Source organism: Anabrus simplex, chromosome 2 (genome assembly GCF_040414725.1).
Source record: "Anabrus simplex isolate iqAnaSimp1 chromosome 2, ASM4041472v1, whole genome shotgun sequence".
In the NCBI taxonomy this organism is placed as follows: Eukaryota; Metazoa; Arthropoda; class Insecta; order Orthoptera; family Tettigoniidae; genus Anabrus; species Anabrus simplex.
This window is the reverse complement of record NC_090266.1, coordinates 833,766,492-833,780,764: the sequence shown is the minus strand read 5'-3', so window position 1 is coordinate 833,780,764 and position 14,273 is coordinate 833,766,492.

Below are 14,273 nucleotides of genomic sequence, written 5' to 3'. Positions count from 1 at the left end.
TGCTAAGATAGCACCACAATCTAGCGGAAGAAATTTAGTACGATATTTGATGCATGCAAAATCAATAAGTAATATGTACACACTTTGAAACATGGCTATTCTTAGTACTTTAAGTTCATGTGTATAAGTTATGCTAAGATAGCAGCACAATCTAGCGGAAGAAGTTTAGTACGATATTTGTTGCATGCAAAATCGATAGGTGATGTGTACACACTTTGAAACATGGCTATTCTTTTTACTTTAAGGTCATGCGTATAGGTTATGCTAAGATAGCAGCACAATCTAGCGGAAGGAGTTTAGTACGAGAGTCAATGCATGCAAAATCGATAGGTAATGTGTACATGCTTTGAAACATGGCTATTCTTTGTACTTTTAAGTTCATGTGTATAAGTTATGCTAAGATGCCAGCACAATCTAGCGAAGAAGTTCAGTACGAGATTCGATGAATGTAAAATCAATAAGTAATGTGTACACGCTTTGAAACATGGCTATTCCTTGTACTTTAAGTTCATGTGTATAAGTTATGCTAAGATAGCAGCACGACCTAGCGGAAGAAGTTTAGTACGATATTTGTTGCATGCAAAGTCGATAGGTAATGTGTACGCGCTTTGAAACATGGCTATTCTTTGTACCTTAAGGTCATGCGTATAGGTTATGCTAATATAGCAGCACAATCTAGTGGAAGAAGTTTAGTACGAGAGTCAATGCTTGCAAAATCGATAGGTAATGTGTACACGCTTTGAGACATAGCTATTCTTTGTACTTTAAGTTCATGCGTCTTAGTTATGCTAAGATAGCAGCACAATCTACCTGCAGAAGTTTAGTACGAGAGTCGATACATGCAAATTCGATAGTTGATGTGTACACGCTTTGAAACATGACTATGCATTGTACTTTAAGTTCATTGGTATAGGTTATGCTAAGATAGCAGCACAATCTAGCGGAATAAATTTAGTACGAGATTCGATGAATGCAGAATCAATAAGTAATGTGTACACGCTTTGAAACATAGCTATTCTTTGTACTTTAAGTTCATGTGTATAAGTTATGCTAAGATGCCAGCACAATCTAGCGAAGAAGTTCAGTACGATATTTGTTGCATGCAAAGTCGATAGTTAATGTGTACACGCTTTGAAACATGGCTATTCCTTGTACTTTAAGTGCATGTGTATAAGTTATGCTAAGATAGCAGCACAATCTAGCGGAAGAAGTTTAGTACGAGAGTCGATGCATGCAAAAACGATAGGTAATGTGTACACGCTTTGAAACATGGCTATTCATTGTACTTTTAGGTTATGCTAAGATAGCAGCACGATCTAGCGGATGAAGTTTAGTTCGATGGTCGATGCATGTAAAATCGATAGGTGATGTGTACACGCTTTGAAACATGGCTATTCATTTTATTTTAAGTTCATGCGTATAGGTTATGCTAAGATAGCAGCACGATCTAGCGGATGAAGTTTAGTTCGATGGTCGATGCATGTAAAATCGATAGTTGATGTGTACACGCTTTGAAACATGACTATTCATTGTACTTTAAGATCATTGGTATAGGTTATGCTAAGATAGCAGCACAATCTAGCGGAATAAATTTAGTACGAGATTCGATGAATGCAGAATCAATAAGTAATGTGTACACGCTTTGAAACATAGCTATTCTTTGTACTTTAAGTTCATGTGTATAAGTTATGCTAAGATAGCAGCACGACCTAGCGGAAGAAGTTTAGTACGATATTTGTTGCATGCAAAGTCGATAGTTAATGTGTACACGCTTTGAAACATGGCTATCCTTTGTACCTTAAGGTCATGCTAAGATAGCAGCACAATCTAGCGGAAGAAGTTTAGTACGAGAGTCGATGCATGCAAAAACGATAGGTAATGTGTACACGCTTTGAAACATGGCTATTCATTGTACTTTTAGGTTATGCTAAGATAGCAGCACGATCTAGCGGATGAAGTTTAGTTCGATGGTCGATGCATGTAAAATCGATAGGTGATGTGTACACGCTTTGAAACATGGCTATTCATTTTATTTTAATTTTATGGGTATAGGTTATGCTAAGATAGCAGCACGATCTAGCGGATGAAGTTTAGTTCGATGGTCGATGCATGTAAAATCGATAGGTGATGTGTACACGCTTTGAAACATGGCATTTCATACTGCTGCTCTGTTCCCAAGACTTCTAAGCATAGCTCACCTTAATGCTGCTCTTAACGACGTCGAGCTAAGGATTGATTACGTGACCGTGACGTCACGGAAACGTGCTCTTGTTTGGTAAACATAGCCACGTGCTTTTTTCTGACAGCTCTCTTCTTGACGAACCCTAACCTCACTTTGGAGGACAATAGAGCGTCGCTAACCTCACTGCTGCCATCTTTACGGCGGTAAACCTCAAGGCTGCCACCTTATGCATGTTAGAGCGGAGGAATTTAAAATCCAACAACGGAACATTGCTAACCTCACTCTTACCATCTTTACGGCGGTAAACCTCAAGGCTGCCACCTTATGCATGTTGTAGCGTAGAATTTAAAATCCAACAACAGAACATTGCTAACCTCACTCTTGCCATCTTGAAAAGTTCAGTGTTCCAAACACTAGTTCGAAAAACGTAACTCATCGCACCTCAGGGATTTTATTAGGTAAGACGTAACCCCTAGGTTCCATTCCTTGTTCTGAACATAAAACCATTTACCAATAAAGATTAATTTTCTACACTTAACAAAGTACAAGCGTTCTTGCTGATAGCGATCGATGAGGTTGTGGTACCCCCTAACATGTTCTAAACACATGTTGTATTGAGTACAGTGTTCGATTCTAGTCTTGATCACTTATTTTGTGTTCTGAACACATCGATCAATGTTCTGATCACATGTTGTATCGAGTACAGTGTTCAATTCTAGTCATGATCACTTATTTTGTGTTCTGAACACATCAATCAATGTTCTGATCACATGTTGAAGTTAACAACATCGATTACAGTGTTCTATTCTAGTCTTGTTATGTTTCAATCTGATCAAGGGTATCCCATGACATATTCTAAACACATGATGTATTGAGTACAGTGTTCGATTCTAGTCTTGATCATTTATTTTGTTTTCTGAACGCATCAATCAATGTTCTGATCACATGTCGTATCTAGTACAGCGTTTGATTCTACTCTTCTTATGTTTCGAAAGTCTAAACATGCACAATAATGTTATCGCTGCACACGCTTGCCTTCGCGATGCAGGTTTAAACTTGTTCGATATAAAGCTATGCCTTGACATAAGAGGCGAAGGAGGAGGAGGAGGAGGAGGAGGAAGAGGAGGAGCAGCATGATAAGGCCTTAACAGCCTATGTATAGTCGCCATTGTTTAAGGATGATAGCTGTCAAAAGAATTTTTCAAATCATCCACCACCACATTTCAGCTAAAGAGGGCAGCAGGGTGCTCTGTTGATTAAGCACATAGAATTTCAAATTGCCCTCCACCGCTTGCATAACAGCAGCTGTTAAATCATTGGTCAGAAAAATTTTGTCCGTTTTGCTCTACGATGCACTGCTTTCGAGATATTTAACATTTTGCATTTAAGCCCCAAATTTAATGAATCGAACTAGCACGACACGTTAGCCTCTAAGCTAAGAGCAGCAGCCATCTTGCGCAAGCACCCTTAAAGCGTCTCATAAGGAGTTGTGTATAGCCGCCATCTTGTGTCCGCCATCTTGCGCAAGCATCCTTAGGGTGTCTCTAGTCATCTTGTGCAAGGACCCTTAAGCCACCTCATAAGAGCAACCGCCATCTTGCGCAAGCATCTCTAGGGCGTCTCATAAGGAGCCATGTATAACCGCCATCTTGCGCAAGCATCCCAAGGGAGTCTATGTATAGCGGTTATCTTGCATAAGCACCTTTAAGGAGTCATGTATAGCCACCATCTTGTGCAATTAGCGTCGAGAGATAGCTGATGTAGAATTTTTCTTTTTAAATTATCCGCCACCATATTTCAAAAGGAGTCATGTATAACCGCCATCCTGCGCAAGCATCCCAAGGGAGTCTATGTATAGCGGCCATCTTGCATAAGCACCTTTAAGGAGTCATGTATAGCCACCATCTTGTGCAATTAGCGCCGAGAGATGGCTGCTGTAGAATTTTTCTTTTTAAATTATCCGCCACCATATTTCAACTAAAGAGTGTAGCACTGAGGTTTGCGATGTAAGATGGCGGATGACAGCTGACAAAAAAGCGCGTGAGTTTGTTTACTAAACAAGAGCACGTGGAATTTGCCGCCACCACATAGATGGCAGCACGGTGCTCTCTTGGTTAAAGATGGCGGATGACAGCTAACAGAACTTTTCAAATTGCCCGCTACTACAGAGAGCAGCACGGTGCTCTGTAGATTAAAGATGGCGGATGACAGGTGATGAAATTACCCGCATGATAGCAGCACAGTGCTCTATTGATTAAAGATGGTGGATGACAGCTGTCAAAAAAGCACGTGGTTTTGTTTACTAAACAAGAGCACATAGATTTTTTTCAAATTGCCGCCACCACATTTCAAAGGTATCTAGCTAAAGAGCGCAGCACAGAGGTTTGTGATGCAAGATGGCGGATGACAGCTGTCAGAAAAAAGCACGTGAGTTTGTTTCCAAACAAGAGCATGTAGAATTTTTCAAATTGCCGCCACCACGTAGAGGGCAGCACGGTGCTCTCATGATTAAAGATGGCTGCTGTCACGTGGAATTGCCTGCCACCACAGGTATCTAGCTAAAGAGGGCAGCATGGTGCTCAAAGATGGCTGCTATCAAAAAGCATTTTTCAAATTATCCGCCACCACATTTCAAAGGTAAGTAGCTAAAGAGGGCAGCACTGTGCTCTATAGATTAAAGATGGTGGATGACAGCTGTCAAAAAAGCATGTAGATTTGTTTATCTCACGCTAGTGAGGTTAAGTTGGTAGCACTAAGGTTTAGGCCCGTTAAGATGGCAGCACTGCGGATGACAGCTGTGACGAATTTACATCTACTACGATAAAGAGGGCAGCACTGTGCTCTATAGATTAAAGATGGCGGATGTCAGCTGTCAAGAAAGCACATGGCTTTGTTTCCAAACAAGAGCACGTGGAATTTGCCGCCACCACATTTCAAAGGTAAGTAGCTAAAGAGGGCAGCACGGTGCTCTCTGGATTAAAGATGGCGGATGACAGCTGTCAAAAAAAGCGCATGGGTTTGTTTCCAAACAAGAGAATGTAGAATTTTTCAAATTGCCGCCACCACATAGAGGGCAGCACGGTGCTCTCTTGATTAAAGATGGCTGCTGTCACGTGAAATTGTCTGCCACCACAGGTATCTAGCTAAAGAGGGCAGCACGGTGTACAAAGATGGCTGCTGTCAAAAAGCATTTTTCAAATTATCCGCCACCACATTTCAAAGGTAAGTAGCTAAAGAGGGCAGCACTGTGCTCTATAGATTAAAGATGGCGGATGACAGCTGTCAAAAAACACGTGGCTTTGTTTACCTCACGCTAGTTAGGTTAAGTTGGTAGCACTAAGGTTTAGACCCGTCAAGATGGCAGCACTGCGGATGACAGGTGACGAATTTTGCAGCTACTGCGATAAAGAGGGCAGCACAGTGCTTTGTGGTTTAAAGATGGCGGATGACAGCTGTCAAAAAGCACGTGGCTTTGTTTACCTCATGCTATTTAGGTTAAGTTGGTACCACTAAGGTTTAGACCCGTCAAGATGGCAGTACTGAGGTTAGCGATGCGTTGTTGTCTGTCAGAAAGCACGTGGCTTTGTTTACAAATCTGTCAAAAAGCACGTGGCTGTCAAAAAACACGTGGCTTTGTTTACCTCATGCTAGTTACGTTAAGTTGGCACTACTGAGGTTTAGGCCCGTCAAGATGGCAGTACTGAGGTTAGCGATTCGTTGTTGTCGATGACAGCTGTCATAAAGCACGTGGCTTTGTTTACAAATCTGTCAAAAAGCACATGACTGTCAAAAAAACGTGGCTTTGTTTACCTCATGCTAGTTAGGTTAAGTTGGCACTACTGAAGTTTAGGCCCGTCAAGATGGCAGTACTGAGGTTAGCGATGCGTTGTTGTCGATGACAGCTGTCAAAAAGCACGTGGCTTTGTTTACAAATTCAAATTTCCCGCGGGAGGTGGAGGAGGCATCTGGGAGGCCTCTGGCTGAGGTGGAGGTGGAGGAGGCATCTGGGAGGCCTCTGGCTGAGGTGGAGGTGGAGGTGGCCACTGGGAGGCCTCTGGCTGAGGTGGAGGTGGAGGAGGCGGGCGGAGGCGTGCGGCGGAGGAGGCGCCAGAACTCTCCCATTATACTACTAACAATAAATATGTCACAGTGGAAAGGCCTGAAATAGTGAGATATAGTCATGGCATGGGAGGAGTTCATCTATTTGATCAGCTAATAAGCTTGATTTTGCGATCGTTCAAAGTTGGCTTGAATATGGACGAGATGCAGAAAACTTGGGAATTCCGAAGAGACAGCAACTGGACCTTCTTTACTTCCGTATCAGTGTAGAAGGTGGACTGATACTTTGCCAGAAAAAGGTTTCTGGAAGAAAGAGGGGACGTCATTCCGAAGATGGAGCTGCTTCAGAGTTGCAAGTTGTACCAAGAAGAAGAGAAGAATTACGCCCTGCTCGGGAAATACAGTATTATTCAATTGATCATTTACTTCTGCATGATGATGAAGCTCCAAGCTGCTGCAAATGTCCAAAATGCACGGGCCGTTCAAGGATTTAGTATAGGAAGTATAAAGTGCATCTCGGTCTCCAAAAGGACAGAAACTGTTTCCTGTAGTTCCACACAAAAGTTTAAATGTGTGTTCAAACATTTTTTCCTAGTTTCTGTCTATTGGTTATGCTCAAGAGCTAGCTAATATTTGACTCATTTGACTTATGCTGTGTAAGTTTCATATGATGTTTTATGATGCTGGAGTCCCAATGTACACAATTGTGCACATTAATTATCTCTGAAACTGTAGGTCATATCAAAAAAATTTTTGAACAAAATATGATCAGAACACTCTCCTGAATTCAAAAATCAAGTCAAATATTTTTATTTTATTTAAAAGAAAATTCAGGACTGAAAGGGTTAAATATTTTCAACTACACTTCTGTATTTCAATAAATGTACCATATATTATTTTATCAATCAAATCATGACTGACTATGGACCTATGTCACTCGGGTTCAATAGGGACTTTTTGTGTTGGATTGAGGTTTATTACCCACAACACCCTCTCCCACCCCCGATTACTCCACGCGTGTTTAAGAACATCCTCTACGTTCTTTCTTTCTTCTTAGTCCGTTTACTGTCCGGGGTTGGTTTTCCATCAGGCTCAGCGAAGGATCCCTCTACCACCTCAAGGGCAGTGACCTGGAGCGTGAGACATTTGGGCCGGGATACAACTGAGGCAGAGGACCAGTGCCTCGCCCAGGCAGCCTCACCTGCTATGCTGAACAGGACCTTGTGCGGTGATGGGGTGGTTGGAAGGGATGGACAAGGAAGAAGGAAGCGGCCGTGGCCTTAACTTAGGTACCATCCCGGCAATTGCCCGAAGAAGAACTGGGAAACCACGGAAAACCACATCGAGGATGGCTGAGGTGGAGATCGAACAAAATTGAGATCTCGAGGCTGAGTGGACCCCGATCCAGCCCTCGTGCCACTTTTCAAATTTCGTGGTACATCCGGGAATCAAACCCCGTCCTCCAGGGGAAGCAAGCAATCACACTAACCGCTGCACCACAGAGGCGGATATTTGTAGACCTAGCTTGAAAAACGGTGACAAAATGAAATTGTATTATAGATAGATAAGGTTGGGGTTGTAACAAACTATATTTTCCTCAACCTATATTTAATACGATAGAAGTTACTATAAGCAAATACCTTTTTTTGCTATTTGCTTTACGTCGCAACGACACAGACACGTCTTTCGGCGACGATGAAATAGGAAAGGCCTAGGAATGGTAAGGGAGCGGCTTTGGCCTTAATTAAGGTACAGCACCAGCGTTTGCCTGGTGTGAAAATGGGAAACCACGGGAAACCATCTTCAGGGAGCCGACAGTGGGGTTCGAACAAACTATCTCCCAGATACATAAGTGAAGACTGCCAGGAAATCTAATTATTTTGGAATACTTGCAGTGTTTTTTTTTTGTTTTTTCAAAACAATTAAATACACAGTCTACCCCTCTTGCACCTATACCGTGCACCATCTATCTCTTCCTCTCGGAACTCGATTTTACTGAGATAAATTTCATTTGAGGGGTTGATACCCCTACCTGGATTGTTAAGGTGGCACTGACTGTGTACAATTAGCGGCCAGCCAGTTAGCTGGAAAATAAACGCGATTTTCCTCAGTAAAAGACTTGCTACTCAATCGGAACTCGGAATCTCACTTCGCGCGTGTGGCCGTATTACTGTGTCGTGGCTGGTTGGCTAAATACGTGATTTAAGAAAGGCATTCCCCGGAACCCCCCACCTGGTTGAGGGAGACATTTTGTTAATTCTTACCAATTTTACCTTTGGTGTGTAACTTATGTCAGGGATTTTTTAGTGACAATTCTCATAAGATTGAGGGGAATATTTTGTATTTTCATGTCACAAGGATATTGAGTGTGCTACCGTCGGTATCCTCCTCACCTTTATTTTACTGTGGCTAGGTTTTTCTTCTATATTTATGCTCTGTTGATCCTCTCGGATGATTCCTTCGTTCTTCTCTCCTAGTCACAGCGTAGTTTGGGCTTTAGACCTTTTTAAATTGGGCAAAATTCCCGTGGTTGGTTGTTGTGTTTTCCCTGTCATTGTAGGGATCTCGTGTGATTCTGTATCCCTTCTTTCCCCTTTGGTCACTTACTGTATGTAGTGTGAGTTTAGTTCTAGTATGTAAGGGAGGAGATTCCAATTAGGCTTTATTTCCTGGAACTTGTTTCGTAGTTGCGCCGGCTTAGTAGCTCAGAAGGTAGAGTGCTGGCCTTCTGAGTCCAATTTGGCATTTTGATCTTGGCTCAGTCCGGTGGTATTTGAAGGTACTCAAATACGTCAGCCTCGTCTCAGTAGATTTATGGCACGTTAAAGAAATCTTGTGGGACAACATTCCGAGACCTTGGCGTCCCCGAAACCGTGAGAGTATTTAGGGGGACACAAAAATCACACAGTTCTAAGCTGCAGTTAATCCTATCCTAATTACTACAACAGCATTCTAGTAAGAAGGTTTCTACAGATACTTCTACTATATTACACAAATATTTCACAATAATAGAATAAGCACGCTAATTTCTAATAATATACCAGCATACACTACAATAATGTTTAAACTACGTTCATACGTATCCTAATTACAATATGCTATTACTAAGCACAAACAGAAATGAAAATTACAAGTTTAAAATTAGAAATAACTACTCAAAGATTATCAGCAAAGCGAAATGCGTATACAGATTATTAGTAGTGCTATTTTTATCCTACTATGCTCTAATAGATACTCACGAAAGGTACACACACTAAGATACACACGAATGTATCAAACAAGATACTATCTAATCTACCTTATCTACACTACAATTCTCAACTGAAATGTGGTTACATGATTTTTACAGCTGGTGGATAACTAATATTTTCCCTATTACGCGGGGCGGAGAATAAAAGTATCCTTAACTTCTGAAAACAAGAGGATGTATACAATAATTTATCAAATGAAAAATTCCTTCTGTCAAAACTACGCCGGGGACTAGAATTGCGATATTTTTGGGATATAGGAATTTGATTAACTTATTAACTTTTACTTGATGAATAAACGAAGGTGCAAAGTACGGGGACTTAGAACTACAAATTATCGGAATACAGTAATCAGCTGTTTTTTGTACTTATTTACTCAACTACTAAACTGATCTCGTCGGAATGCAATAAACAATCGTCAACAATCCAAAGACTGTTGAGTAATGGAAGTTTACAGCCGTATAGTGTTATTTAATTGAATACATGATTACCTTCGTGATAGTTTGAACGGATATCTATACGAAATACCTGGTCTATTGTCTGCTCGAATGTGAAAGCTACGGAAGTTACAACTCCATTTGATAATCTGCCTTTGTAAATTTATACCAACGTACCTAAAGATACAGTTTTTAAACACATAATTTAATTATATTACCTAAACCTATATTCGAAACAAGGTACACCCAGATAGCCAACTTAACCTTGAAAACATAATCTACTGAACACCAACTGAACTACTTGATATAAACTTCGAATAAATGTCACTACTCCCAATTTCTACCAACAAGCACTAAACATCAATATATAAATATCACTAAATGTATTAAACACACACATAAATTTAAACTCTTTCAATTGGTTTTAACTACTTTATCACTACAATAATGCAAGAGCACTCTCAAGAGCTGACGATTCACAAGCGCATCCATTCCGCATTCCTCCAACCTCTGAATCTGTCAACATCCTTCGATCATGTACGTGCATAACAGAAACGTTGTTGCTCGCTATGGTGCTCCTGATTAAAAGTCGTATCTCACACTCTGCCCTTCCCCATTTCACATCTGCTATGAACACTTTATAATCTCTGATCTCTTGCTCGTTATCTCCCCTTATCCGGACATCATGAACTCCTAATACATCCAGATGCATCCCCTTTACTGGCTCAGTCAGTTCTACTTCCTTTCTTCCACAAGCCCGTTAACACTGACATTACACCAAAGAATTCAATTTAATTCGCCAGGTTGTTTTCAAGGAGTCTCCGGCCTGCCAAATAAGATACAGTCCTAGCTGCGTGAGAGAAAAGGAGGGCCACGACATAGAATATGCCCGTTATGCATTCTCCCCTTCCATAGCATCTGGTATCCCGACTCTTACGATCACTTACAAGACCATTTAGCTATTACCAGGTTCACGATCGAAGACATCTCTGCAACAATCCACACCACAAACCCCACTCTTTGAATATATTATATTACAAATTCGTAAAAGTGGGGCAAAATATCAAGTCATCGGACATATTCATCTTCATCTCCCTCTGCATCTCTTACCTTCCATGGCCGGGTTTCTTAACGGCAACCTATCTTCCTCCATTCTACTCACATTTGTTCCCCACCGAAACTATATATACGCACAGCTTCATCCAGTTCATTCCTAACTTAGCCTTCATTTCGATTAACACAGCCTAAAAATAGGCGAGTGAGACCGAAATAAAACAGAGTTCTGCATTAACCTGTTCACCTACAAAAACAGTAGGGAAACTTATTTTTAGACTTACTCTCTCTATATATACACAGAATGTATCAGAAACGATGGGGCGGGCCGAAATGGTGGAACATACACAATAAAAGAAGCAAAGAGACACCTTAGATACTCGGATGTGTTACAAGGGGTGCTAATAATATCATACTGTATTGTACTTATTGAGGAGTTTCTACTTCTACTGTCGTCTAGGCTAGTCTCCACTGTTTTGGCTTGAGCCATCACTTTTGACACACCCTGTATACTTAGGTATGTATGAGTGATTTCAAATAGAGTGGAAATGTTTATCAGACACTGCGTACACTATAAGTAATACAAAACATGGAAATGTGTATCAGACACCACGTACACTATAAGTAATACAAAACATGGAAATGTGTATCAGACACCACGTACACTATAAGTAATACAAAACATGGAAATGTGTATCAGCCACTACGTACACTATAAGTAACACAAAACATAGAAATGTGTACCAGTCACTACGTACACTATAAGTAATACAAAACATGGAAATGTGTATCAGACACCACGTACACTATAAGTAATACAAAACATGGAAATGTGTATCAGACACCACGTACACTATAAGTAATACAAAACATGGAAATGTGTACCAGACACTACGTACACTATAAGTAACTTTTTTTTTTTGCTAGGGGCTTTAAGTCGCACCGACACAGATAGGTCTTATGGCGACGATGGGATAGGAAAGACTTGGGAGTTGGAAGGAAGCGGCCGTGGCCTTAATTAAGGTACAGCCCCAGCATTTGCCTGGTGTGAAAATGGGAAACCACGGAAAACCATTTTCAGGGCTGCCGATAGTGGGATTCGAACCTACTATCTCCCGGATGCAAGCTCACAGCCGAGCGCCTCTACGCGCACGGCCAACTCGCCCGGTACTATAAGTAACACAAAACATAGAAATGTGTACCAGACACCACGTACACTATAAGTAATACAAAACATGGAAATGTGTATCAGACACTACGTACACTATAAGTAATACAAAACATGGAAATGTGTACCAGACACCACGTACACTATAAGTAATACAAAACATGGAAATGTGTACCAGACACCACGTACACTATAAGTAATACAAAACATGGAAAAGAAACTTAAAAGTCCTGACGAACACCTGAAAGGAAATGAAACAAAAAATTAAATGACCGGAAGTATACACATCACTCAATCATATTATCAGTTGATTATCACACTTACAGGCACGTGGGTCTGATTATTATTGAAGACTGCCTTTGTACGGAATGCAACTCCATATCGATAGAGTAGCTTCCATCACTCTGGCAGTGAATGTTATGGAAGGTGCTGGTCCTCATAACAATGCTTGCACCCCAGACTGACAGCATGAGAATTCTAATTGTGATATGGGCTGAAATATGACCACATGTTTTCAACCATGATTTATTTTCGTATCAAGAATGAACGCTTCTTTGATAACAAAAAGAGCGCCCATTCGACTAAGAAAGAAAAAAACTCGAAGCATGTTCTCTTTCCGAAAGATTCAATCTCGTTTCTTTTCTGCTCCAGCGAACATTTATAGCTGTAGGCTCTGCATCAAGAATCGGTAAACGCGACGATAGATGGAAGATGAGGAAACAAGTTTTATGTATGTTACCTACTCGGAAAGCTTTTCAATAAGCCGACGCATGTGCTATGAGAGCGAAGAGCCCGTGATGGGGATTAAAACAAGGTGTCAATTTGGCCACATTATATTAATAACTTCCCGCTTAACCACAACCATTTCTCCACTCGAGACTCTAAAAAACGAAGAACATTTACAAGCCTTATACATATTCTTATGTTGATAATTTTATCGCCTTTTAAGCACCCGTCCATTTAATCCTTAAAAAAGGAATAAATAATGACTTACCAGTGAACCTTATAGATCTGTAATACTTGTTAAAGATTTCAGAATTATATCTAACTAAGAAGAAAAAAGAAGGTGTAATTTTCACTTTAACTCGATGTGATTTGACTTAAATGCGATATTAGTATTCAAGTTATGCTGTTCCTAAACGATTCATCCAAAGCTGGATCTCATTTAACATTTTCTGTATATGTTTCTTCTTGCTCTTCCTTTCATCCTTATTACCACACATCAAATATCTCTATTAAAACACAAAGCCAGTCAGTTTGATATGTATAATTATATCTTATAAGAACTAACATAATGAGGCAGATGAACAAAAAGAAAGGAGAGAATGGAAGCTCGCACTTTTGAAGACACTAAATAGCGGATAAACGCATGATGTTGGGAAAGTAGTTTGTGGGACTTCTCAGCCTGTTCAGTCTTTGTGGTCCTTTTTCTCTTCGACTTCAACAATAATAACAGTAGCTAAAGGCATGTCTTGTCAGGATTTAACAGATTTAAGCTGAAATGATGAGGGAGTCTAATGGGCATGACAAGAAAATTAAAGGGTCAACCCTTGAGATGACAATAACTGTCTGGAGACACTCTTCTCAGCATTGTCCCCGCCAACTTGGGATGACTAACGGGAAAATGCAGTCGCGTGGCATTACCCACAGTAGCGTTATAACAAGGGAGTAATCTTCAGTGTTTTAAAATAGCATACCCTTCTTATCTATACAGTAACATTCATTTAGGTTTTCTTACAACAAAGGTCATAGAAGTTACTCCAAATGACAAAAATATACGTACTGAATACAAATAAGGCATGAAGAATGACAGGTTTAGGTAGAGATAGGGATATAAGAAGATATAATACAGGCCAGAACAAGTTTCAGAACATTGACACAAAACTTGGAGGGATGCCAGGTGAATGACAAGAAAAATTTCGAAAAGAGGAAGACGGTATGAAGCCTACTGTAAAACTCGGGTAATGTGCATTTACGAGGTACATCTCCTGAACAATGGCATAACTACTTCCATGCATTTTGGTAATATCAAGGTGCCTGAAGTTTTTCCCACTGGAGTTCTTTTACGTGCCGGCAAATCTACGGGCATGAGGCTGGCGTATTTGAGCATCTTGAAATACCACGGA